The 25,601-nt window shown below is 41.4% G+C and overlaps 1 protein-coding gene across 1 annotated transcript in view; it reads right to left on the minus strand.

The window, feature by feature from the left end:
* The window catches only part of LOC111153440 (catenin delta 2), a 1,010,962-nt gene that overhangs the window by 501,626 nt on the left and 483,735 nt on the right, over positions 1-25,601 (minus strand). The window lies entirely within an intron of this gene.

The raw sequence follows: 25,601 nt of genomic DNA on the forward strand, positions 1-25,601 counted from the left end.
CTCCACAGATCGCCAATTCCCAAACTTGCGGGAAGATATTACAAGATAGCTCACTGAGAACTTCAGAACAAATGACAATAAAAGCTTTTGAATGTAATTTCTAGCCTACCTAGAAGACATGCTTTCCTCGCCTGGCACAGACCCCACAGTCTGTGTACCAAGAAGAGGTCCAATGGTCAACACCTCCAGCAATTTGATAAAGTGACTCTTCTTCGATTGCAAAATTCATGCTTAGAATTTTGATGGAGCTGAGCTGTTCTCAAACAATGTTTACCCATAGTTTTCATTGTTTTGACAAGATCACCCAACTGGAATGGACAGAGCTCTTGGGCCCCTTTGACAACAGATTTAATGGTCTTACTTCTGGGCCATTCTGCTGCCAACAGCCATTCTGTAAATGCTCAGAGGAGGCCTACATAGGTGAAACCCTGGCATTCCTCACTCAGTGTGCTAAAGGTCTCCCACCTCGCTGAGAGCACAGGGCTAGCCCAGGAAACAATAACTCCAGGAAATAATACCTCAGGAAGGAACAGAATATAGACGACCTAATGAAGAAATTCAGTGGAAAATATGCAAAGAACAAAGCTCTGAGTTTATATCTAATATTTGTTATCTGTTTTTTTAATTGTCCAGTCAATTTCTGAATTTGATTTACATTAGAATAACCTGAGTATTGACATATGAGATTTCACTCATATGTTAATATTGAGATGTTTGTGTATAAGGACTCCAAACCTTCACCTTCTGTCATTTTCCACTATGCTGGTCCCGTTAATTGATTACCATTCTACCCCCAAAGGTGGCTCTTCTGCATTTTTCTACCTATTCATAGATCTGCCCCCTCCTTCAGGCCATTCCTGCAGGCTGCTCTCCTTCAAGTGCCTTGGGGCCTTTGCACTTCCTACCCTCAATATATTATCTTCAGACACAGCTCATTCTTTCTTCTTCCTGATGGCTCTGTACAAATATAATTTTACTTCAGCTATTATATATATAAAATGGCAACCATCACTTCACTCTTTCCTCCCTTGTTCTGTATTTTTTTTTATGGTTCCCCATTTTCTTTCTCCCCTCACTATGTGTGAATTTCATTAAGGTGGAGACTTTGCTTGTTTTTGCTTAATGCTAAATCTCATGCCCCTGGAAGTGTGTGGAACAAAAGCATCACTAAATAAATACATGTTGAGTGGATCAACATGGATAAATAAGTGAAACATTTTCAGATCTCTTCTGCACATGCTCTTGGATATGCACAGAGAACGCACAAGATACAACAGTTCCAACTGCAGCCTCAACCCAGCCATTCTACAGGAAATGGAGACTAAACCTAAAAATAGACCCAAGGAATGAGAAACAGGTTGGGTGGGCAGGAAGTCCAATAAGATCGAGTGAGAGATTTCTCATCAACCTTCCAGCTACTAGAACGAAGTATATCTCCAGCTGGTCTAGCTTCAAGAACTCTCTGATTGACTTTTCCTTGATATGAACTAAGCCCAGAGACAACAGGTCAAGGTCACTGGGGAATCAGTTACTCCTGTCCCCTCGATAAGACTGACTTAACTCATCTTGACCATGTTCTCGCTCTAATGAGCAAGCATTATACAACCACTGAATTTCAAAGCTGGAATGGATCACTGAGCCAACGGTCCTCATAAACAAGGAAACAATAGAGTGACATTTCAAAAAAATTCAAATGTTTGCAGTCAAGGTTTGGGGAAATTATTTTTCAAGAAGTAATTTTTCAAGAAATAATTTTAGATCGGAAAGAGACAATGACCAATACGTTGCTTCTAAAAGATACTCTGTAGCACCCGTGTACATTCTGGGAAAGCTTAAAAATTTAACAATACAATTTTTTATGATTAAAAAGCAGTATTAGCAACACCTTTCACTGTTATTTGATACCCAGTTTATATGGAGCCATGTGGTCTGAACTGAACAAAAAGTGACAGAGGAAAATAAGAGTAGAGGGGACAGACACCTTAGGGTGTGACCCATCCCTAGGGGTGTCTTATGCCCATTTGGGCTGCTGTACCAAACACCACAGACTAGATGGCTTATAAACAATGTTGATTTTCCCCTGTTCTGGAGGCTGGAAGTCTTCAATCAGGGGGCCGGCCCGATTGGGTGAGGAACCTCTTCCAGGTCCCATATGTCTCCCTGTATCCTCACATGGCAGAGATGGTGAAGGACCTCTGTGGGTCTCTTACAAGAGCACTAATCCCATCCTGAAGGCTCCACCTTTGTGAACTCATCCCCTGCCAAAGGCCTCACCTCCTCATACCACCACATTGGGAGTTAAAAATCTCAACACAAGAATTTGGGGGACGAGGGCAAAAACACTCAGATCATAGCAGGGGGTTTTGAGATCTCCACGGAAGATCCCTGGAATTTGGCCTTGCTGATGAACAACAGCCCGTCTTTTTCATTATAACCCAGGGACCTATCTAAGCTCACTTCTGCGAGTCGCATGTGCCCACACATACTCAAGAGCGTGATTCCTGGCCCAGAGCAAAGAGCTGAGGATTCGAGAGACTGCAGTTTAAAAAGTCAAGGTTATTTATACCTCACTTCCAGTGACCTCCAGGCAGAGGACTTGGGTGATCTTTCAGGCATGGCCTGACTTCTTGGCATCGATGTTGGATTTGATCTACTGAAAAGCACTCATACCTGCCAGACATTTCTTCTCAACTTGAGTCCTGACCTTGGTTTCTCCTGGTGTCCCTGCTCTTCAGTGCACATCTCCTGCCGTGGCCGTGGACACTTGTTCACCATTTGTGATGCGGGACTTCAGGTTTAGGGTATTATAGGCTCACTTATGGAAGAAATATTCTACTGACTTTTTTCTTCAGAATAACAAACTGGATTGAAATAGGCTATAATGAGGAAAAAATATCAACACAAAAACTAAACCCCAAAACTTAAGAAGTAGGGGCACCTGCGTAGTTCAATCGATTAAGCATCTGCCTTCGCCTCAGGTCATGATCCCAGGGTCCTGGGATTGAGCCCTACCTGGGGGTCCCTGTTCAGCAGGAAGCCTGCTTCTCCCTCTCCCTCTGCCCCTCCCGCTGCGTGCTCATGCTCTCTCTCTCTCAAATAAATACAGTGTTTTAAAAAAAGAAGTAAAGTTATAAACATAAGTGGGAAATAAACTCTATTTTTAGGGTCTCAGAAAGTAACTTTTACATTGTAGGGTATTTTGTTTGAATAATTAAAGATGTCAACAAATAAAGGAGCTGCCGCAATTCCAAACTGTCCGTTTCTCAACTTTATTCTACAGCAAATAAACGGTCATCGCGTAAAGAGACAGGCAGAAGGACAACACAGCTAAGCGCCCGAAACTGCGTCTGTCCCATTTGGACCTCGCGTGGATGCTCTCCTTCCCTGCATTTGCACACTCCTCAGCCTTGATACCAAGTGTGGACTATCCATCAATCTTAGTCCTACATTTAAAACTCATTAAAAATCTGTTTGCCATTCCTCTCAGAGATTAATCGCACAAGTCCAACATAATAGCTTTGCCAATTTAAGTGCTCCCGCTTCAACATTTCATTTCAAGTGTACTGTAATTATATTGTATTGCTTCTGGCCAAGTTAGAAAATGTATTCAAATAATAATCCTATTTTGGGTATAGGGTACACTGTTAGGACTATTTCTCATGTTAATGATGCACGAAACTTGAAAGTGTACTTACAAATGTGTACTAAGATAAGACAATCTGTCTGTCTATCTACCTATCCATCCATCCATCCGTCCATCCATCCACCCATCCATCCATCCATCCATCCATCTCTTAAATTGTGCAGTAAATACCTATAAATCCAAAAGGAGGGCTAATTATTTATTATTTGGGTGTTTTGGCTTTTTGTACAACCATTTTTGTATCTTTCACTTGTGTTTTTAATAAAAAATTTACACCAGAGACTTCAGGCTTATGAACATGTGTGTCGTGGGAACCTGGGTTCAGTTATGTGTTTTGAGGAATCACTTGTGGTGACTCGGTCCTAGCAGGGAGAAGAAAGCACTTCCTGGCATCATTTCCCACTTTCTCAACTTTTGACTGACTCTTTGCCAGGATTCACTGAGAGCACAAACCCCCGGCCATAGTTGTACCAGATACCCAAAAAGGCATAAATGCATGTGTTTTCAATATAAAATATATGTATTTTAAGAACCTTTTTTGTCATGCAAAACTCAAGCACTATCTCAATTTCTATTATTATTATTATTAAGGAAGTAGAAAGCAGGGGAGGCAAGTGTTTATGAACTACAGGTCCGGCTAAACTTTGGCAGCTGGGAAAGTGAATCTGTAAATGAGAGAGACAGATTTCTGGCTTTCTTTTCCATTCTCAACTGATCCGTGAGGCAGGCTCTGTAGAGACTGGCAAAATGTGTTCATTTAGAAGCAATTTTAGTTATGTTGATTTAACTTTTGTTAACTAGTAGTGACTGAGAACTAAAATACACTTTTGAGATTGCATCTAAATGGTATGATTTAAAAACTAAACTTTAAACACGGTTGTTTCATTCACCAGCTGTATTGAGCCCCCCACCCCAGGTACCTAGGCCTCTAGGTATGTTTAGGGAAATTCAGTTGTTAACCAAACAGACAAAAATGTCTACTTCTGTAGTTGAGAGAGGACCTTAGATGGAATAAACAAGTAAAAAAGTATATAGTATGTTGGAAGGTGAGAAAGAGGAAGCAGGGATATGCAGGGTAAGTGTTCAGATCTGAATAAAGTATTGGGAGGGCTTCACCAAGCAGGTGTTAAGAGGGAGCAGGTGATGAGATATGGAAAGAGAGTCCCAGGTAGAGGAAAGAGCATCTTCAACGTCCCGCAGGGGAGACAGCACCCCAAGAGCTGTGTGCCACCCGCCCTGGGATCGGCTCACATCCGAAGGTAAGCTCAGTCCTAACTGGGACTTTGACATTTAATCTGAGTATCCTGAGAAGCAAGAAGTACTTGACCAAAGGAGTAAAACAAGCTGACGTAAGCTTTGAAGGATCACACCTACTCTTGTGTTCAGAATGGACCGTGGAGTTGCTGAAGCTGGGAGGCCAGTCATGGCCCAAAGGCAAATTTGGGCTGTGATTCAGGTGTGATAGGGCGGTGGGCCAGTTGGGTAAGGAGGTGATGAGAAGTGGATGACCCCACTAGATGATGAAGGTAAGGGGACAGGACTGGCTGCCGGGTAGAATATGGGGTTTAAGAGACAAAAGGAGCTGAGACCGACTCACATACTTTATGAATGAAAATGCTGCAAATATTCAAACATGGTTTTGGAACAGGCTTTCAGTCATGGTGGCTATCTTTACTACAAATACCAAACGTGGAAGAGGAGATGCCTTCTCTAGTCACCTTGAGTACAGGTAGAGATCTGCAAATGATTTTTCCTCATGTGCCTTGTTTTTCCAAATTAGAAGGATATTTTTCTCTTCTTCCCCTCCCCCATTTTTTTCTTCAGACTTCATGATCACCATAACCGTTTTTTGTCTTTTGGAAGACACATTTTTCTTAAATAATGACATTAGAAGGGACTGAAAACATTTTATGTTCTCACGAAATCGCTGTTCACATTGTTATTAATATGCCTAACTTTTCCCATTAAGTGTATTACAATATATTCCAAAAACTCACACGCTTTCACTATGTATACTCCTTCAGAGTTTTTCTAGAAATAATACAAAACATCCAAAACTGGACTTTTTTTTTTTTTTTTTTGCGTTCTCTTCCTGTCCAGGTTGTTACTTTCACAGTTAAGAGGTCGCTGTCAATGACTGCAAATGAAGATGCGTAGGTTTTAGCAAATGGGAAAAACAGGAAACATGATAAATGCAGCAACTGTACACCTGGGCATCCTCATAATCCGTGTCCCAATTTTGAAACCAAAGGACTAAGCGGATAAAAGTGAGACAGCTTTCCTGTCACCTTTATTTTTGCCAAAGTGACTCGAAGGAAGATCACGTTTGTGCAGTTCCTGACGCATAATTATTTCTGCCGCAAGCTCCTGAAAACCTCACAGCCATCATGCAACATCTGTTTCCCCTTCCAAATGGTTTGGGCCCTAAAAATATTAAAACCAATTAAGGTGGTTAAATAAATTTAGCAGGCTGGTCTGGTTTAGCCTCTCCAAAAATACTGGCGAGAAGATGACCAAATCCATCTGGAGTTTTTTTTTTTATTATTCCTTGGGAATTTCATTATAAAAATGTGGGTGCTGCCACCACCCAGGCTGGCTTCCTCATGCAGAAAGCAGTCAGAGACAGGAGTCAGCATCAATCCGCAGGTGCAGATGGTCATTTTTTGGAAAAGCTTCCCGAATGGCCGACTTCATGGAAACAGATGAGGAGTACAACTAAAATGGAGTTTATGGGACTTTTATTTTCTAATTTATAAAGATAAAGCAATGCTTAAAAACCGACTGCTCTCTCCTGCAGCCATTCATCTGGAAGGTACTCATTCAGAAGAGTTACGTTGAGTTCCAGACCTTCTATCAGTATCTTGAAACTCATCTCTTGGTTTATTGAGTTCCTTTGGATCTCTTGCCTTTGGAGAAAAGATTGAAGAAAATATGGCAAAACATACTAGCTAGTGTCTTCCAAATTCTATAATCAAATCAACACTAGGTTATGACACATCTCATTTTGAGGAAAATCTATGGATTCCAGTGTAAAAAAATACTAAGAATAATATATAATTTAATCTTCTCTCTTCTCGTTCTCTGAAGATTCAAGTATTGTCAGCTACCCCCTTCCATCCTAACTTGATGTACTTAAAAAAAAAATGCCTCTAAAAAGGACAGTAAAGAATCGCTTGCTGAAGAGAGTACCTATCCCTAGACTCCTGAGATACTGGGGAGATGACAGCACGTCCAAGGCCCCTGTTAGCAGTGGTTCTGTGAGGCCATCGGTATGAAAGTTACTGGTGCCTTCTCATCTACTTCCCCTCCCCCCTCCCACCCAACTGATTCTTTGTGACAAGCTCCTTTTGGGGGGAAATGATGTTCTATGTGGTCAGGTTTCTGCCCCTGCATGTACAGGAGCAGGGATGCTCCACAGGTGGAATTAACAATGAAAGAGAACTGTGCCATGCCGATCTTCTCAGGGTACCAGGTATCCTGAGTGTGGTCTAGAAGCAGACTCTGGACACAGCAGGGGTACAGAACTTGGAATAGGGTCCTGCTGCCCAGGACCAGAATTTGCTTGCTCTCAAGGAGATTCACGGATGCCATGCAAAGAGTGTGGAAGCTGACCCAGAAGGCTGGTGCCCACACCGCTGCCCAGATGTGCAGCAAGTGTCCATGGAGCTGCACAAGCTGCCAACTCCATCAAGAGAGTGAGGACAGCTAGACCCTCCCAGGCCTGCCTGTCCCTACTCTGGACACGATAGGCCAGCCCTACCCTGTGACCACTTCGACCCCCACCTTCCTCTTTTGGGGTGGTTTCTGCTTGGCGTGGCTTGATTTGGAAGGAACTAGCCCTGAGATGCCCCTCTCTCCTTCTTCCATGTTGGCACTAGTCTCAGTACATGTCCAAGGTCGGGACATTTAGGATGTGTCTGGAGTGAGGGGCTATTGGCTTCAGGCCTGCCCCTGCCCCGAATATTTAAGAGCATAAAACATTTTTTAACATGTTCTGGGTTTTGAAATATAATTTTGTTTGTTTTCTCTATGTTATGTATGTATAAAACTAATTGAACAAGTACTTTTTACTCGATTTTTTATAAAAATATGTTTGGGTTCCTGGTAATATCTTTCTACATAAAGAAAATTCAATGTCATTTGAACAGTGATTATTGGAATTTAATCTTAGTATTAAGGGTAGAAACTCTTAAAACAGATTCTGACCAGTTAGCTGTATTGTGCAACTAACATTTCATTTTTTTTTAGATATGCAGAGGTATTTCAAACCTTTAATAAGTGTTTTTAAACATCTACCATATGCATAGTACTTTTATGGGGCATAAACGTGAGTAAGTACACCTGTTTTTATATTTAGTTTATAAAAAGAATAGGATAAAAAGTGCATCTTAGGGACACCTGGGTGGCTCTGCCTTTGCCCACGTCATGATCTCAGGGTCCTGGGATCAAGTCCCGCATGGGCTCCCTGCTCAGTGGGGAGTCTGCTTCTCCCTCTCCCTCTGCCCCTGCTCATGTGCTTTCTCTTTCTCTCTCTCTCACAAATGAATAAATCAAATCTTTATAAAAAGGTGTGTGATAGCTTTTAGTGTGGCTATGCTATTCTTCCTCTTTTAACTAATGCATTTGTTAGTTTCTTCTTCTTTTATTCATATTAGAGAGTTAAAACTGTTTTGGTGTAAAATGCCAAGCTGGGATCATTATTCTAATCGACACCAAGAAATGGCAAAAGCAGTGGAGAATAAGAATAAATGGCACAAGTAATGATAAAAGAAAACTAGTCCTGTGATCAGGGTGTCAGGTATCCTGGCAGCAGGGTGGTCTCCAGTGCACAAAAGAGGGAATTATGGGAATGTGACAGGTTATGGGATCCTTCAGAATCAGAGTTCCTAAATATCAGTCAGGTCTTTTTAGCCGATGGGGAAAAAGGTGAGAGAAGAAAAGTGATTTTTTGTGTGTAAGCATAAAATGGAAATTCATTAAGTTGAACAATAACTCCATTTATGACACTTCGGATTTAAAAAGGGGGATCATACAGGGGCCAGCGAGCACGTGGTGAAAAGAGAACCCTTATCTATTGTTTGCGGGAATGTAAGTCAGTCCAACCAACTATGGAAAACAGTATGGAGGTTTCTCGCAACATTAAAAATAGACCTACATACGATCCAGCATCCCTACTCCTGGGTATGTTTCCAGAGGAAAAGAAAACAGATTTCCAAAGAGGTATCTGATGTTTATCATGTTATTTCACATTCAGCCAAGATATGGAAATGACCCAAATGCCCATCAATGGATGAATGGATAAAAAAGATGTGGTACATAAACAGTACGGAATATTAGTTGGGTATGAGAAAGGAGGCTATCCTTTCATTTGTGACAACATGGACGGAACTTGAGCACATTATGCTAAGCAAGAAAGGGAAGACAGAGAAAGGCAGTACTCTATCTATGATCTCGTATCCATGTATAAATATCTATGATCTCATTTATATGTGGAATCTACTAAAGGCAAACCTGTAAAAAACAGAGAGTAAAATGGGTGATTTTACCAGGGAGTAGGGTGTCAGGGTAAGAGTACGGTGTTTAAGGTACAAACTTGTAAGAAGTAGTAGGTAAGCTATGGAGAACTATTGCACAGTGTGATGAATATACCCAATAATTCTGTACTTTAATTGTGTAATGTGAGAAATACCCCTACAGGGGCAATCATGTTACAACAGATTCATCTACCAAAGTAACACCCGGTATACTTTCAACTTATACAATGTTATATGTCAAATTTATTCAGTAAAAATAAATAACTGAATGAGATTATGAGGTACTTTTCAATCAACAAAAACTCAGGGTAAAAATCTGGGGAAAGAATGAAACCATCTCAACGGCTCCATGGATGCGTAAACCACAGAAAGCAGGAACCCATCAAAACCCAGCAAATTTTCAAGTCAGTTTCTAGACGGAGTTTCCAAGATGTCTGTCACACCCTTGACCCCTATTCTGAAATGCCCAATGGGTGTGTTGACAATACTGGGGTTACTCAAACATTCCCATGAGGCTTTAATTTTAGTGACTATACTTCCTCGTTTCTAGAAATTCTATGTGGTCCTTTTTCAATTTTTATACTTTCTTATTTTATTGTTGCTTTAAGTTTGCTCCAGTAACTCAGATTCCTGGCTTGCTAATCATTCTGTTTGTTGAAATCCCTGACTCCTTCACGGTGACTCCTACGTCTCTTCACTTGACATTTTTAACTCTGAGCTCATGTTTAACAGAGCTTTCTCTTTCTTTCCCGTGAGAGTCTTGCATGATCTGCTTTGTGGAAGGGCCTTCCAGAGAAGTGTTACAATGCCTACACCGGGACCTAAGGGCTCTGGACAAGCTCTTTGGTTTAATCTTTTCAGCTTGGGTTTCTGCACGACGCACAGGATGTAAATTCAGATGCTACCCTCCAAGCAGTCTAGAGTTTGGGTCTCTCAAGGGAAAGTGTTTTCCCCACCAAAGTGCCCTGGGTGGGCAGGCCACCCTGTTGATTCCAAACCAGTGGCCAGACAGCTTCTAGCTCCTTCCAGAGATGGGGCTGGACTTTGAGTCTCAGGCTTTGTGCTGAGACGTTCGAGCTCCCTCCTCATCCAGGCTAAAATGGCATCCTTCTCTCTGGGTGGGCACTTAGTCTGTCTGGGCTTCTCTAACAAAGCATTATAGACCGACAGGCTTATAAACAAGAGAAAATTAGTTCTCACAGTTCTGAAGGCTGAAAGTCTGAGATCAGGGTGACAGATTGCCTGGATTCTGGTGAGAACCCTCTTCCTGGCTTGCAAGAAGGCCCCCTCCTCATTGTAACCTCACCTGGCAGAAGGAGTGAAGGAGCTTCTGAGGTCTCTTTCATAAGGGCATTCTGCCATTCATAAGGCTCCACACTTGTGATCTAATCACCTCCCAAAGACCCTTCCTCCAAGTACGGTCACATTGGGGATTAAGTTCTAACATATGATTTTGGAGGGGGAAACACAGACATTCAGCCTATCGCTATGGGGGTAGAGCATCTGGTCCTCTTCCCTCTTGGTTTATACCTGGATCTTAAACTTAGAGCCTTGATTTGAAGTTCCATTGGCTTTGATTTCTCCATTTCTGGGGCCTGGAGATATCCTTTTCTTTCCTTGGAGATAAGCTATGTATTAATTTTTGGGTCATATTTTATTGATGACTTCTAAGCGTTTCTAGTATGCAGAAAGAAGGCCAGTCGACATCAGTGCGGTCAGCCATGTTGTCGGAAGCTGGATGACTCAATATTGAAGCAAGTCACTAAACCCAGATCCTCTTAATTCACTTTCAGCCCAGAAAGGTGTAAAGTTGCTGCAATTATGGGAGCAACAGGGGACAGAAACCTGGATGCATTTTCAGAGACGTCAGTCAAGCAACTGACAGCCCGTTACAAACAGAGATGATCTCATCACTGTGGCTGACAAAAGGCAGCTTCTAAGTCCTGTGTGGTTCAGAGCAGAAAACCCACAGTCCAGTTCCATGAGATGTTCTCCACCTTTGCAGAGTTCAAGCATGCCTTCCCCACTGGATGTTTTTCGGTAATGTTAGAAATCAACCTTAGACCATTTTCTCTTCTTTTGTAAACGTTTCCCAATGTTCCGTTTTCAACTTGAAAACCACCAGGGTAGACCTTTCTCTCCTTTCACCAACCCACCCCATTTCATCAGGGATTAAGTGCTATTAACTCCAATGCTTTATTGTCTTGCCTCATGCCTCTTACTCATTCTCACTTCTGTAGCTTTGGTCCAGGGACTCAGCATTATCTCGCCTACCTTTCCAAGGTCTCCTACTTGATCTACTGCTCCTTCTGCATACAAGCCTTTGGAGGGCTTCTAGAATTCATATTTTATGACTCAGCCCTTCTGGGGTTCCCAAAGACTATCAAAATATATTCCAACTTGCTTAGTACAGTGTAAAATAGTTCTGTTATCCTACTCCAATCTTGCCCCCACTAATTTACTAGACTATATATTTTAGAATAATCTTAGCTTTATAGAAAAACTAGGAAAATAGTATAGAGTTCCCATATACCCCACATTCAGTTTTTCCTTTTATAAATATTTTATATAGTATGGCACATTTAGCACAATTATTAAACCAATATTGGTATGCTATCACTAACTAAAGGCCATAATTTATCAAGATTTCCTTAGTTTTTATCTAATATCCTTTTTCTGTCCCAGGAACCTATCCACCAGGACTCTACAGTTAGTTGTCATGTCTCCTTAAGGTCCTCTTGGACAGTTTCACAGACTTTTTTTTTTTTTATTTTTGGTCTTTGACGATTTTTGACAGTTTTCTTGAGTGGTAGTAAGACATTTTATAGAATATCCCATTATTAGGATTTGACTTACTTTTTCTCATGATAAGACTGGGATTATGGTTCAGGGAGGAAGACCACAGAGGTAAAGTGGTAAGTTCATCACATCATAACAAGGGTATGCGCATGACTTGAGCACTGTGGACATTGACCTTGACCACCAAGCTGAGGCAATGTTTGTTTGTTTATTTCCCCTTTCAGGATTCTGGGTGCACTGACCTGTACAGCTCACACGCTGGATCATGGCATTCACTTAAGAAGGCTTTCAACAAAGTCATTCTTCTGTTCCATTTTATTTTATTACTTTTTTCCCTGCTCCTCTATCCCCACACACTCTAATGTATTAAACAGATAACCATCTTATTCATCTCCCTGCTTATTAGAGAAAAGGTAGTATTTTTGCACATATGACTTTAAAAACACATGCATGCTATACTACACTTAAAAAACTTAAAACAACATTATGTTTTGAGAACATTATTTCTGGTGACTGCTTAATAGTCCTTCGGGCTCATGGACTATATTTTCTTTCATCCATGATTCAAATAATGGAACTTAGCATGCTTCTAGCCTCACCCAACGCTACAGTTAATGCCGGGCTTGAGTTTCTTTATGGTTCCTTGGGGGGAATTTCTCCCTTGTATATACCCCCAGCTGGATAAGCTCGGTGCTGGGGCTATCTTTCGTCTGGCTCCAGAGGGGCCATACCTGTTCTCGTAAGCTGTTTGCCCATGTCCTGGCCAGGATTTCATATGATTTGACTTTTGAACCTTCCCCATGTTAATAGTTATAAAGTGGACCATCCTCCTTCTAATTTGTATTTCTGATTCTTGCTGTATCGGGGTTCCTGTATCCCATGGCCAGTCAAGCTGACACATAAAATCAGCCACATCAGTTAGTGAGACCTAACTTATTTTACAGGTCTTGGCATATGTTTTCCTCCTATTGTGAACAGTCTCACATTAGCCTTTGTCCCTTTGTATTGTGTGTGTTTGTATGTGTGTATTTTTGCCCTTCTAGCGGCTGTAAGAAACTTCTTGGTGTACTCTGGATGTGAATCTTTCCAACAGTTTTACACGTTGCCATCTACCTTGTCCCACCTGTCACCTTTGTTTACGATGTTCTTACTTAAACCAGTAATCTTTTATTTTGATGTAGTCCAATACGTCAAATTCTCTACTCAGGTTTTGGCCTTTGGGTATCTTGTTTGAGAAATACTTATCTTCCTCATGGTCACCAATATACTTTCCAGATTATGAAATTTAGGACGTCAAATTCTCTACTCAGGTTTTGGCCTTTGGGTATCTTGTTTGAGAAATACTTATCTTCCTCATGGTCACCAATATACTTTCCAGATTATGAAATTTAGGACTTGATATTGAGATGAAATGAATTCTTCCCCATGTAGTGAGCCGATTTCCAACATCATGCAAATACTCATTTCCGAGCCTATGATTCATGATGCTAAGATCACCAAATGCATGGTTTCCTTAAGAACCCAGGTCTGATACTGAATTCTAGTTTGTTTGCTGAGTTATATGCCTCATCACTCATGAATATTCATCACAGTCGATGCAAGCCCTAATAAAAACATACTTATGTAAGTTACAGTTAAATGGACTTAGGTATTCCTCTTCTCCTTATATCCGTACTTTACTTGCCTTTTAAGATCCAGTCTCTGTGTGAGTCCTCCCCAATTATGCCTTTAAATTTAATTGTTTAACTCACTGCACGTTCAAGGACCCTGACCCCTCTTTAACACTGAACCCAGGAAAGTTTGAGAAGCAGAGAGGAAAGGGCAAGGATTCTGACCTCACACATCTGGGTTAAATCTTTACCACTGACGAGCTCCATCACCGCAGGCAGATAACCTAGTGCATCAAGCTATGGTCTCCTTATCATATGGGGCACAATAAAACAAGAGAATTATCTAGCATTTATTGCACACCTTCCGTGTAGCATTGGGAAGTAGCCAAGATAACCTTCATTTTAGAGATAAGAATTGGAAGCTTGTCCAAATGTGCACAGCTAATAAGTGAGCGGGAAGGTTGGGCCTTGACCCCAGGATATCTAAGTAGACGAAGCCTGTGCTGCTACTATTACCCTGCGCTCCCTTGTTCGGGCCGCGGGGAGAGGCCAGGTACGCCTATGAGGTGTCGACTTTAATGATCGGGAATTATTATTTGCCCAACTCCTGAACTATGGACTAGAGACAAAGTATCTCACAGCCTCCGCTGGTCCCGGTGGCTTTGTGACAGCCAACATCGATGGAACATTCTACATGGGGGGAATAAGAAATTCACTGTCTTCATCTGAAAAGAGCATGAAAAAAGTAACAGCCCCCTGGGAGTGAGGGCTGAAAGTCTTTGCAAAGCCCTATCCTAAGCATTCAGATGCTTTTCTTCACTTACGCCTCAGATCATTCGTATGTGGCAGATACTGATTTCCCCGAAAACTGAGATTGCGCTTGGTCAAAAGAATCCTCCCGATTATACAACTAGGAGGGCAGAACCAAGCTTTGACCCAGATTTCTCAGTCTCCAAATCCTTCTTTCTAATTTAACTACTACTTGGTTCAAAATCGATAATCTGAATACATTTTCTAACTTATAATCTAGTGTTCTATTTTCTTTTCATAACACCTTATTACACATTTTTCTAGTCTAAGAAATGAAATTAAACACAGGTTTAATTTCCCATTAAACACGTTTCCCTACTGCATTAAAATGTTTCTTCCATTTTTTTTTTCTTTAGGAAGAAACGGATTATACTCAGAATGCTGTTCCTTCCTACTGTCTTTAAAACAGTGATGCTATCAACGTCTGTAAATAACACATTCCAGGAAGAGAATATTGCTTTTGATAAAGGTATTTACTGACAATAAATACTAAACAAATCGAGAGCACATGCTACTAATTAGTGTGCCCCTCTCTATCTGACAGACACATATTGACTGTGACTTTTAAAAGCTCAGACAGTTCATTCTATAAAGGCCAAAAACTGGTCCATTAAATATCATGCCAAAATCATTCTGAGAAAAATTGATATGGGAACTTCCCGTCATTGCAAAGACTTAATTTCCAAGTAGGAGTTACCAGAGCCAAAAATAATAAATATCACTGTCAAGACGAAAAGGAATTAGGTCGAATATAGAATTAGTTCCTAAGTAAAGCTACAAGAGCCTGGAATTTGGTACTATTTAAGTATTAAAATTGTTGAAGTGCATAGTCTCTATGTCTGGTTCCATTTTGTCCACAATACAGGCTGGTAAAAGCAAATGTCTTCCTGTTACCATATGTAAAACAATATAGCTTTTAATTTATTTTCAGAGGCAAACACTGTAATATCTAAAGATATCCCTAACACCTGTTTAATTTCTTGCTTTAAAAATTAAGTGCGGACGAAGCAAAGTGTCACAGTGTGAGGCTCTCTTTTTACATAAGGACTTACTCATCTTCAGGTTTTTTTTTTGTTTTTTTTTTTAGGGTGGATTTTCTTTTCATTCTTATGCTTGTCGGAAAACACTGAACTTAACAGAACCCTTACTAACATGCTAATTCTTACTTCACAATAGATGGGATAACCAGCAGTATATTTCAACAGAATTATCTCATGCTTTGCCACTGCTTTGTATAATATTCTTGGCACCAGTATCACAGTTCTAATTATTTTAGCTTTTTGCTATTACAGTGAAGGGAAATTTTACCTCTCATTACAGTTTTCCTAAATTTTTTCAGTTTCACCAATTCATTTTCCCAGATAAACCTTAATGTTCCTTTCCTTTATTCTTGACTCATCCCTAGTGAATTATTTCTTTAACTGGAATTGTATTAATCCATAAGTGTACTTTGGGAGAATTTACATATTTTCAGTGTTCATGTGTATTGCTTTTGTACATTTCTGCATTGAGATTCCAAACACTTTCAGTTAAAATAACTTCTAAGAATGTTATAGTTTCGTTGCTTCTAAATTTGAGATCTTGTACTGTTAAATTTTCCTAACAGGTTCTTATACATAGTTATGGCTACTATTGACCTTTATATTATAATCTATTTTCTAATTTGGAAACATGTACAGTGTGAAAGTGTTAGACTGACCAGCAATTATGTGACATCAAGTTCAGTACAGAGAGTGAAATGGATAAAACCAAAAGGTTTCTCAGTCTCGATGAAGACAAGAGACCTTTAGTGCTTAAGTTTTAGTACTGTTGCCTGTACTCAAAATTTAGTGGCAAGTCAAAATCTTCAGCAGAAAATACAAAACAGATTGCCAGAATTCAAGAAATAAAGTAATGGGATTCATATTATAGCCGGATTTTTTGAGTAAAGGACTTAAGAAGAAGGGATGACAATTACATTCTCAAAGATTTTATGGCATCCAACAGAAGCCAGCCAGTGGCAGGGGAGGGGAGAAGAGAGCAAATGCAAAATCAATAAGAAGGAAATGTGACTTGTAGCATCTTTTAGCTCACTCTGGTATTGAATGTCCACATGGTTTATTGTAAGTAATAAGCTTTCTCTAGACCAAGTAATAACAATATAAGCAACACCTGGCATCCCAAGGGCATCTTATCATTTGAGAAGGGGATACTGAGTTTTGAATGGAGTGGCATTGTTGGTGGCCTCCTTCCAAAGGAGGGAGCCCAAGCAAGTTTGCTCTTACTGCCTTGAGAAGAAATCACTGGTACACTCAAGGTGTGGGTGGTGACGGCTGGTGCGGGGTGTGGCGGGGAGGGCTGCGGATGGCTTCATCAGCACTGCAGGGAAGACATTCATATCAAGGGACAGTTAAAAACCTGTCCTGGAGCACAATGGAGAGGATACACCAAGTATCTGCACAGTCAATACACTGTGAGAAGACCAATGACTGAATCAAGAAGTGAAGAGGAAGTTAGCAAGGACGACTGTAGATAAGAGGGCAAGGTATGCTGCTGTTCCGGTGGGCAGGCTGATGCAAGACATTGTGCTGGTCCTAGTGCAGGGACAGGGTGGGACATAACCCTGTCCCTCTTAGATTTTCTCACAGATTTTAAGCTCCTGCACACACATGTGACCAAATCTGACTGCAATTAAAGAGCTCTCTCTTTCTTGTTAAGTAACAAATGAGCATTAAGAAAACCATCCATGCTGCTTGGAGGACAGGGAAGACAACATATGCAAAAATGATCATTTGGTTTACACTGACATTTGCCTATAGAAAAACTCTGAACCTTTGCAACGGTAGGTTTTTACATTCTGTGAAATTGTGAAAAACAACAATCCAGCCTGGTTTGTATGGGTAAGACCTCAATCAGTTATTTAGATAATTATTTGTTTATTTAACAATTTAAGTAATTACAAGCTTCTACACCACGCACTGTGCAAGGTACTGTGTCTTCCCCTCCCATCTTCCCCAAATGAGCAAGATTTACAAGGATGTTCCAGTGTATTAGGAGGAACGTAAAAGCACTTAAATATTGTCACTCAAAAAATATTTTTGTAACCCTAAGAATCAAGTTTCAAAAATGATCCTGGGAGAACCCAGAAGGAAGAGAAGGTAAGAGTTGCTTGGATGTTATGGACTGAATGCTTGTGTCCATCCCCACATTCATATATCGAAACCCCTCCCTGTAACCTCAAAGACAACTGTCACCAGAGTCAGACTATCCCGACACCCTGACTCAAACTCAGAGCCTTCAGAACCGTGAGAAAGAAATTTCTCTTGTTTGTAAGCCGCCCACTCTAAGGTGCTTTGTTATAGCCGCCCAAATAGAGTAAGACAGAAATTGAAGAGATGAGAATCAAAAATGCACCTTAGTGGAGGTAGGACTAACCTTGGCCTTGGAACCCGGACGGCTTTCAAAAGAGAGGTGGGGACTAGAGGTTTTCCTAGAGACCAAATCAGAGAGAGGGCACCAACAGAGAAGGCACCTGGCATACGTCTGCTAAAAAAATCATGGGCTGGTTTGAAGTAGCACCGTGGATACTGGATGGAAAAATAGTTTTCTCTTATGACGTATGTTTGAAGACCAGGGCAATTTCTTGGTTTTGAAGTCATTATATGAGTTCCAACTGAGATCCTGAGATTAAGTCCCACTAGTTCAACAAGTTGCCTATGGCTGTGTCCCAGGTCTTGTTCGCATTATTACAAATTACCTTCCAGATTGCCCTTGAAGTGTCCTCTCACCAGCTCTGTACGCTAGAGCCATGCTTCTGCCACCCATGTTTGCATTTGCCTAGCAAAGCTGAGGTGTGATCAACAAAGCTACGCTGCCTCCACAAAGAGAATTTTTGGAACCATCACTCAGACGTCTATGGAAAGTCTTTAAGGTATAGGTTATAGATTCCGCCATGTTTCAGGTATTACCACCATCCTCCCTCCACACTGCAAAGAAGCCACTTTACCTTCTGAGCTTTGTCTCGCATAGGTAGCCTGGAAACTGGCAGAAAGTGAGAGCTTAGAATTGACAAGAGTTGTTTTTTGTCTTTCGTTTTTGTTTTTGGTCCCATAAGACCAAGGGGCTAAATGACTTGTCAAAGCTTGCTTGAGAAACCACATTGCCAGAAATTAAATTCCAGCCACTCAAGGAGTTGCATGCCTAATTCTTACTGTCTTCTATCCTAGAGCCTAGAAGTGAACAACCGAGGGCATAAAAATGTCTCGTTAGGGTTCCACGGTATTTTCTATGTGCCTCATTTGCATGTGCAGAATGCTTGGTTAGACTCTCGCTTTCAGGAGTTTAGGGGAAGCACACTATAAAGAGTGAACGCCGATCAAAACAGAAGGAACAGCCAGACTTCGATGTGTTAAGATTTCCCAAGGCCAGCGAGGCAAACTAAGAACCCGAGACACAGAAACCTGAGCAGTGGAATTTGTAATATGGCGCAGAGGGTCAACAGATACGTGGAAGCAGAGACTGGCACAGTGAAACCTTTCTATTCTCCCACTTTCTATATTTAAACCCAGAATGGCTTTGGGCATCTTATGTCCTATATTCACATAAAGGAAAGAAATAGATGACTTTATGTGGCTCGACCCGGATGGACTCAAACCAGATGATTCAGGAAACTAATTAACTTGGAAAATCCACTTAAGGACTTGTAACTCTATCAATAGTCTTACATTATTAATGACTTTCCAGAGTTTCAGGATCTCTTTCAATTCCCGCTTGACCATTCTATGCTCAGCTATAATTACCAATAAGAGTTACTGCTTGGACCATTTACTGGGTGCCAAGCGACATGATGTGTAAGTTCCATGCACAATTGCACTCAAACTTTTCAATGATAATGCAAGGCAGGTATCATTACCCAAGTCTCTCAGGCGAGCCAGGGGAGGGTTCAGATGGGTAAGGAAAGTCTCCGGTGATCCCACGGCCAGATGGAGGAAAACGCAAACACGATCTCGGCTGATTCCATACCATTTTCACACATTCAAAACCACACACTTCCATGTGGCCAATGAGCTTTCTAGTCACAGCTTTTCCCACATTTCTTCCTCTGTAAATAATAACATCCCCCTCCTGTCCAGTACAGGGATATGGCCAGAGGATGTTGTCTCTAGGTAGAGCAAGAGATAGATACTAAACTCACATGGTCATTGTTGGAATTAAAGGAATGCATAGCCCTTTTTTCTGAATTTACTTCAGAAACGTGAAGTGCTATTATAAATGTAAGGTTTTAACACTACAGTAAAAAAAAAATAATAACAATAGAGAGTTGTGTACTGTTGGAAGTAATGGTTTTATTGTTAGAGTTTATTTCTATGCTTGCCTTGTCCTGCCAACTAAATTATAACATTGTACAGGAACGGAATGGGTCTTAGTTAATTCTGAATGGCCTGAAATGAAACTTGCCTCTTTTTGTGTAAGGGTATCTTTACAAAGAACATTGGGAGAGTCACACTGAAGAACGGTTGACTAGGGAAATAATTGGCCTTCAGTGATATTTTTCCCTGACTTGGCTGGAGTAAGTTGAATGTCAAGAAGAATGAGACTGCATTGAATGAGTTTTGTGTGGACTCGGTCTCATGGCTTTACAAGCAGATCTTTGATATCTCATTGTTTTATTAGCAGGTCATGATTTATACCACAATTATGACGATAATTAACTCTGGGAACCATTTTTCACTCTCAGCTCTGCAGGACCTGTTCTTTGAAAGGCAAGTGGTGATGTCGCTGTTAGTGTGACAATTTGACAAGTCTGAGAGGGTAATCCGAGACGGAACAGACAAACACCTATTCCGAAGGCACACTCAACCCAAGGGAAAATGCTCATGGTTTGAATCCACATTACCTATCTTGACAATACAGAGTTTACGTTTCCACTATGGTTATTATGGTCTGTGAGGAATTTCTGCTCATTAAGCTATGTCTTTCACTTTTTCTTTAGGATATCTGGGTGGGAACAAAAATGAAAACATTGGTAAAATAAAGGACCACTGGCAATTGGCACCTGTATTCTTGTGCTGTCTAATTTCGGGGGATTTGAATCAAGCAAATAAATATGATTCTTGTCAAATAGTGAGACATTATATATTAAATCATCCAGTTTGAGGTACTAGAATTAACTTAGATGAACTCAGTCAGCAAAAAACAAAATTATATATATATAATACTGTTGTCTGTCCTATCTCTCTGGCAGCTTCTCAATCTGGGGTTTCTACCCCCAATACATATATATATATATATATATATATATATATATATATGAATATATGAATATATATATCTTCAGTAAAAATTAACATATTTATTCTTAATAAGTCTACTAGAATTATTTTCCATCTCCTGCCTATCCGAGACACTCACAGTAGGGATGCACGAATGTGGGTGTGCATATTCTGTTTTCTTCTACTTCGGAGAAGACTGTAGTTTCTGCTCATTTTCTCCCAGCCGATTTTATCCATCTGTATCCATTTTATCATGGGCCCACTGTCCTTGCTGTGCGTGGGGACCTCTGAATTCGATCTCAAGTTTACCAAAGCGGTTATCAGGACACAGCTGATTGAACATGAGATCCTGCATTTTACCCACGGCTTTGGACGTGTCCACGTGCCCTGCACTTCCATGGACGGCTGTCCTTCCCCGAGTGACAGCTGTGAAAAATCTGGCGGTGTGGCACTGGGAAGATGGAAATTGCTGGAGCGGTGGCTCTTTAACCTTTTAAGCACCGTGTCTTTGGAGCACTTTGTCAAAACAGATCATACCAGACACATCTGTTCATTTATTTGAACCAGAGAAAACAGACTTTCTTTTAAGACCTTCTTAAATCAGGCACATTGCTGCTGCCTGATTACTTCCCAGAGGTCCACACCAGTGTTCCCTTGACAGGATGAACGCCCCCTTGGCCTGTGATAATTCTGCATTTTCCTCCCCAGTCCCGTGAAGTTTGCACTGGTTTTTGAGTACTCAGCTCCCTGAAAGCAATGGCAGTCATCACTTTGGCATTTCACTGTGAACTTGGAAGTGCTTCACACTTGGATCTGCTTAGCCGAAATCTGAACATCAAGAATGGCACAAGTGGTTAGACCCACAGCTCAGAGATGGTGAGTGGAAGAAACTCTATGTTCTATGTGTATCTCACTTTGAATCTTGCTGCTGTCCTCACAAACTTAACAGGGACAGCATTTTAAAAAACACTGGAGGATATTCCATTACACTAAATACCAGGGCAGGAAACAAACGTGGAATTTTAATTCACTACTGCACCTCTGAGGAACTTTGGGTAGGGCAGTCATCTCTTCATGGTTTAAGATTTCCACCAGCAAAGTAAAGACCATCTTAAGCTTTGTATCTCCTGGGCTGTCATTTCAAGGAACAGATTATCAAGCTTTCTTCTCCCACATGCTACTCCCCTGATGTAAGTTAGGTGCTTGGACAACTCCCTTCAGACTCCCAGTGTGTCACGTCTAACGCTGATTCAGTAATAGCTCTTCATTCTGATGAAACTACGTAGATACGGTTCTGTTAACTAAACCTAAAATAAAATATGCCTTTTCTATGATTCAGAAGTATCGTGTGTGTTTATACATGTATAGTTAGACAGATTAATCATATAAAAGACAACCTGGAAGAGAAGGAGTTATGCAGAGCCCCACGCATGAGTTTGGAGTAGGCTGTCTAGAAGGCTGGTGGGAGGGAAGCTGTTGATGTCAGGGAAACCCTCCACACTGGCAGAAGCCACACACCTGAGGAAGGCAGGCGACGGACTAGGGCTGTTATTTTTTCCAACTAATAGAAAGGTAGATCAAGGGAGAGATCAGATAACAAGCACCGTTGTGCTGAGTCATGCTGTCTGAGGCGAAAGGAGAAATAAGCCCTTGGACCCATTCATCAAGATACACTCCCATATTTTGAAGCAAATAGTAAACGTTAATAAAAGTTCTACATTGGAGTCATCTCAGTAAGTTAAGTGTCTGTCTTAGGTTCAGGTCATGAGCTCAGGGTCCTGGGATCAAGCCCCATGTGGGGCTCCCTGCTCTGTGGGAAGTCTGCTTCTCCTTCTCCCTCTGCCTCTCCCCCTGCCTGTGCTCCCTCGCTCTCTCTCTCAAATGAATAAATAAAATCTTTCAAAAAGAAGTTCTACAGTGAAAAAGCATGACTATAAAATCCCATGCTTCCTAATTTGCATGCCTTTGTCAACCCTCATAAACCTATTAGCTGACTGTCGGGGACACGATAACAGAAAGGTGCACTCTAACGCAGGGTTGTCTAATATGCAAATGCCCGTTTTTATTTAAAAATCTCTTTATGTTATTGATTATGGCTTGCTTGCCTTAATTTGAATTTTTGTTTGTTTGTTTGTTTTAAAGTAGGCTCCACGCCCAGCATGGAGCCCAATTCAGGGCTTGAACTCATGACCCTGAGATCAAGACCTGAGCTGAAATTAAGAGCCAAATGCTTCACCAACTGAGCCACCCAGGCCCCCCACTTGAATTGGACTTTTATAAATAGTGCCTTAAAATAGTATTTGTCTTGATTAACTGTGACTTGCGCCCCCTATCCCCTATGTTGCATGCCTTTGGGTAGTTTCTCGTGTGTCTTACCCTAATCCTCATTGTCAGCCAGAATTAAGAAAACAGTAGTAATAAAAAAAAAAAAAAAAAAGAGCAAAATAGGAATTATCTGGGTGCTTCAAAGATAGGAAGCCTGAAAAATAGGAATTATCCAGGTGCTTCAAACATAGGAAGCCTGACTCCTCTGCATTTTAACAGCCACATTTGTGTGGACAGGGTTGGGTATAAAATGTATGACTTTCTGCGGTCATAGACAGACAAGCTGTGGAGTCACAGGCCAAAGGAGACCAGAATCAGACTCTGGAATCATGGACATAAAGCAGCCTCTGTAAGTCGCAGGATGCACTGTCTGGGAAGATTTTAATTATGGCATTTCTTTGCAAACTCCTTGTGAATTCCTTTGCATAGTCTTTTGACTATAAGTGGTTAAGACTAGCACACAGCTTCAAGGGCTGGGGGAAGTGCCTGACCCCCCTGGGTCTGAGGAACATGGCTTTGTACCAGTTCAAAAGGTATTAGGAAGTCAAACTCTCTCCCATCTCTTAAGTCTAGACTCATTCATGAAATTGGTTCTGCTCTGGCCTCTATGGCACTGTCCTCAAGACATTAGGAGTCAGCACTGTGTGGTTTCCAGGGTCCATCCTCTGCATACTGTTGTCCGTCCCATCTCTCTGGCAGCTTCTCAGTCTGGAGTTTCTACCTCCAATATATTATGTCTCCGGATAGGCGTATAGGGAACAAGAAGGCCTCTTTGCGAAATGGACCCCCCCTACAAACAACATTGGAATGATAAGGTATTTTGAACACCTACAGCAAGAATACTTAAGATTCAATGAAGACAAAGTTTCCCATATGCATTCACTTACTCATTCATTAAACGTAGAATAACTGGGTGCCTTTTACGTGTCAGACACTAATCTAGGTACTGTGAACTAAGCAATGAGTAAAAGGACCAAAATCCCTGCCCTCAAGGTGCTAACACTGTAGTGAGAAAAGACTGTCAATAAATAGATCTATCACTAGAGCAGATAGTGAATCAGGAAGATAAGGACTAGAGGGGAAAATAAAACAGGAATTTGGGAGAAGGTGGAGATGGCCTGGGGTGGGCCAATGTTACCTGAGATTGGTAGGTTACCAAAAAAAGTCTCACTGAGAAGGTGACATTTGAAGAAGGACTTGAAAAAGATGAGAGAGTGAGTATAAAAGTAGGGGGCTGGAGAGAAATTTCTAGCAAATGCAAGGTCCTGATGCTGAGCGTGGCTGGAAAATGGATTATCTGCAGAAGACCCAGGTGCTGAAACAAAGGAAGGTGGGGTGGATGGTGGGGGGTTGGGGGGAGGAGGATGGGGGCAGGGCCAGGGAGGAGAGATAGAGAAGGTCAGATGGTAACGGGCAGAGGGAGAAAGCAGAATCGTGTATGAGGATCTTTTATGCCATTGTAAGGCCATGGACTTTTCCCTGAGATGAGAAACCATAGAGAGATGTTGGTCAGAGGAGCGAAATAGATGGACATGTTTCAGGCTCCTCTGGCTGTTAGTGTGTAATGAGTTTGCTCAGGGACAAAGGTGTAAACAGATGGAGGAGAGTGGCGCCCGGCACTAAGATGGCAGCAGATAAGCAGAAAGAATGATCTGAATTCTGGATAATTTTTGAGACTAGAGCCAATGGGTTTAATAAATTAAACACTCGTTGTGATGAGAAGCAAGAATCAAGGATAACACCTGAGTTTTCATCTCCGAGCAGCTGCAAGTACAGAACTGTTATTTTCTAGCTGGGAGAAGATGGTGCGGAAAGAATAGGTTTGCCATGGGTGAGATGGAAAGTTCACTTTTGGGAATGGTGAGAGGCCTAGGAGACATCCAAGCAGCCAAGAGAGTTCATGGCTTGGAGTTCAGGGAATGTGGAGTTCAAAAGAAAATTCTGGGCTATTTGGAGTTCAAGGGAGAATCTGAGCTGGAGATAGATATTTGGCAGTTGGCAGAGAGCAGATGGCATTTAAAGTTGGAGTGGACCCAACTGGAAGACATGGTTCATTGTGCTGCTCGGTGTTTTAAAAAGAGAATCTGTGTGCTGTTAGATGGAGCATGTAACCCCTGATTTTCCATGCTTGACATCACTCTCTTTTGCTTTCTACCTTTTCTACTTCACTCAGGCATGATGCTGGGGGTTCCCCCTAAGCTCCTCAAGACAGTCTTGCTCTTACGGTTCAGCAATGCATGTTCTTGGCATGGAGTTAATTCTCAGTAAATGTCTGGCAAATGAATGGTTTCTCATGCAGAAAATTGAAAGTACCCGACAGAGATTAAAAGAAAGTCAACTCCTAGGAGTGCACAGGAAGACCAGAAAGAGAGGCAGGAGACAGTCTCAGGAGAAAGAAATGTACCAGAATGGACCTCTCACTCGCAGGCTGACCCAGAGGAAGGAACACTGGATTGTTAATATGAGTAACTCACAGTTGCTGAGAATGGTAGTTAACACATGGGCACAGAACAAGAGACCAGAATCAGTCTGGGTCAACATGGTGGCATTCCCCGCTGGCTCTCTCCAGACAGATTTCCGGTTGCATCTCAACCACACTCTCCATGGTCTAGCCGCCAAAGCGCAGGAC

This window comes from Enhydra lutris, unplaced genomic scaffold, assembly GCF_002288905.1.
Source record: "Enhydra lutris kenyoni isolate GAN:26980312 unplaced genomic scaffold, ASM228890v2 scaffoldscaffold32, whole genome shotgun sequence".
NCBI classification, from domain to species: Eukaryota; Metazoa; Chordata; class Mammalia; order Carnivora; family Mustelidae; genus Enhydra; species Enhydra lutris.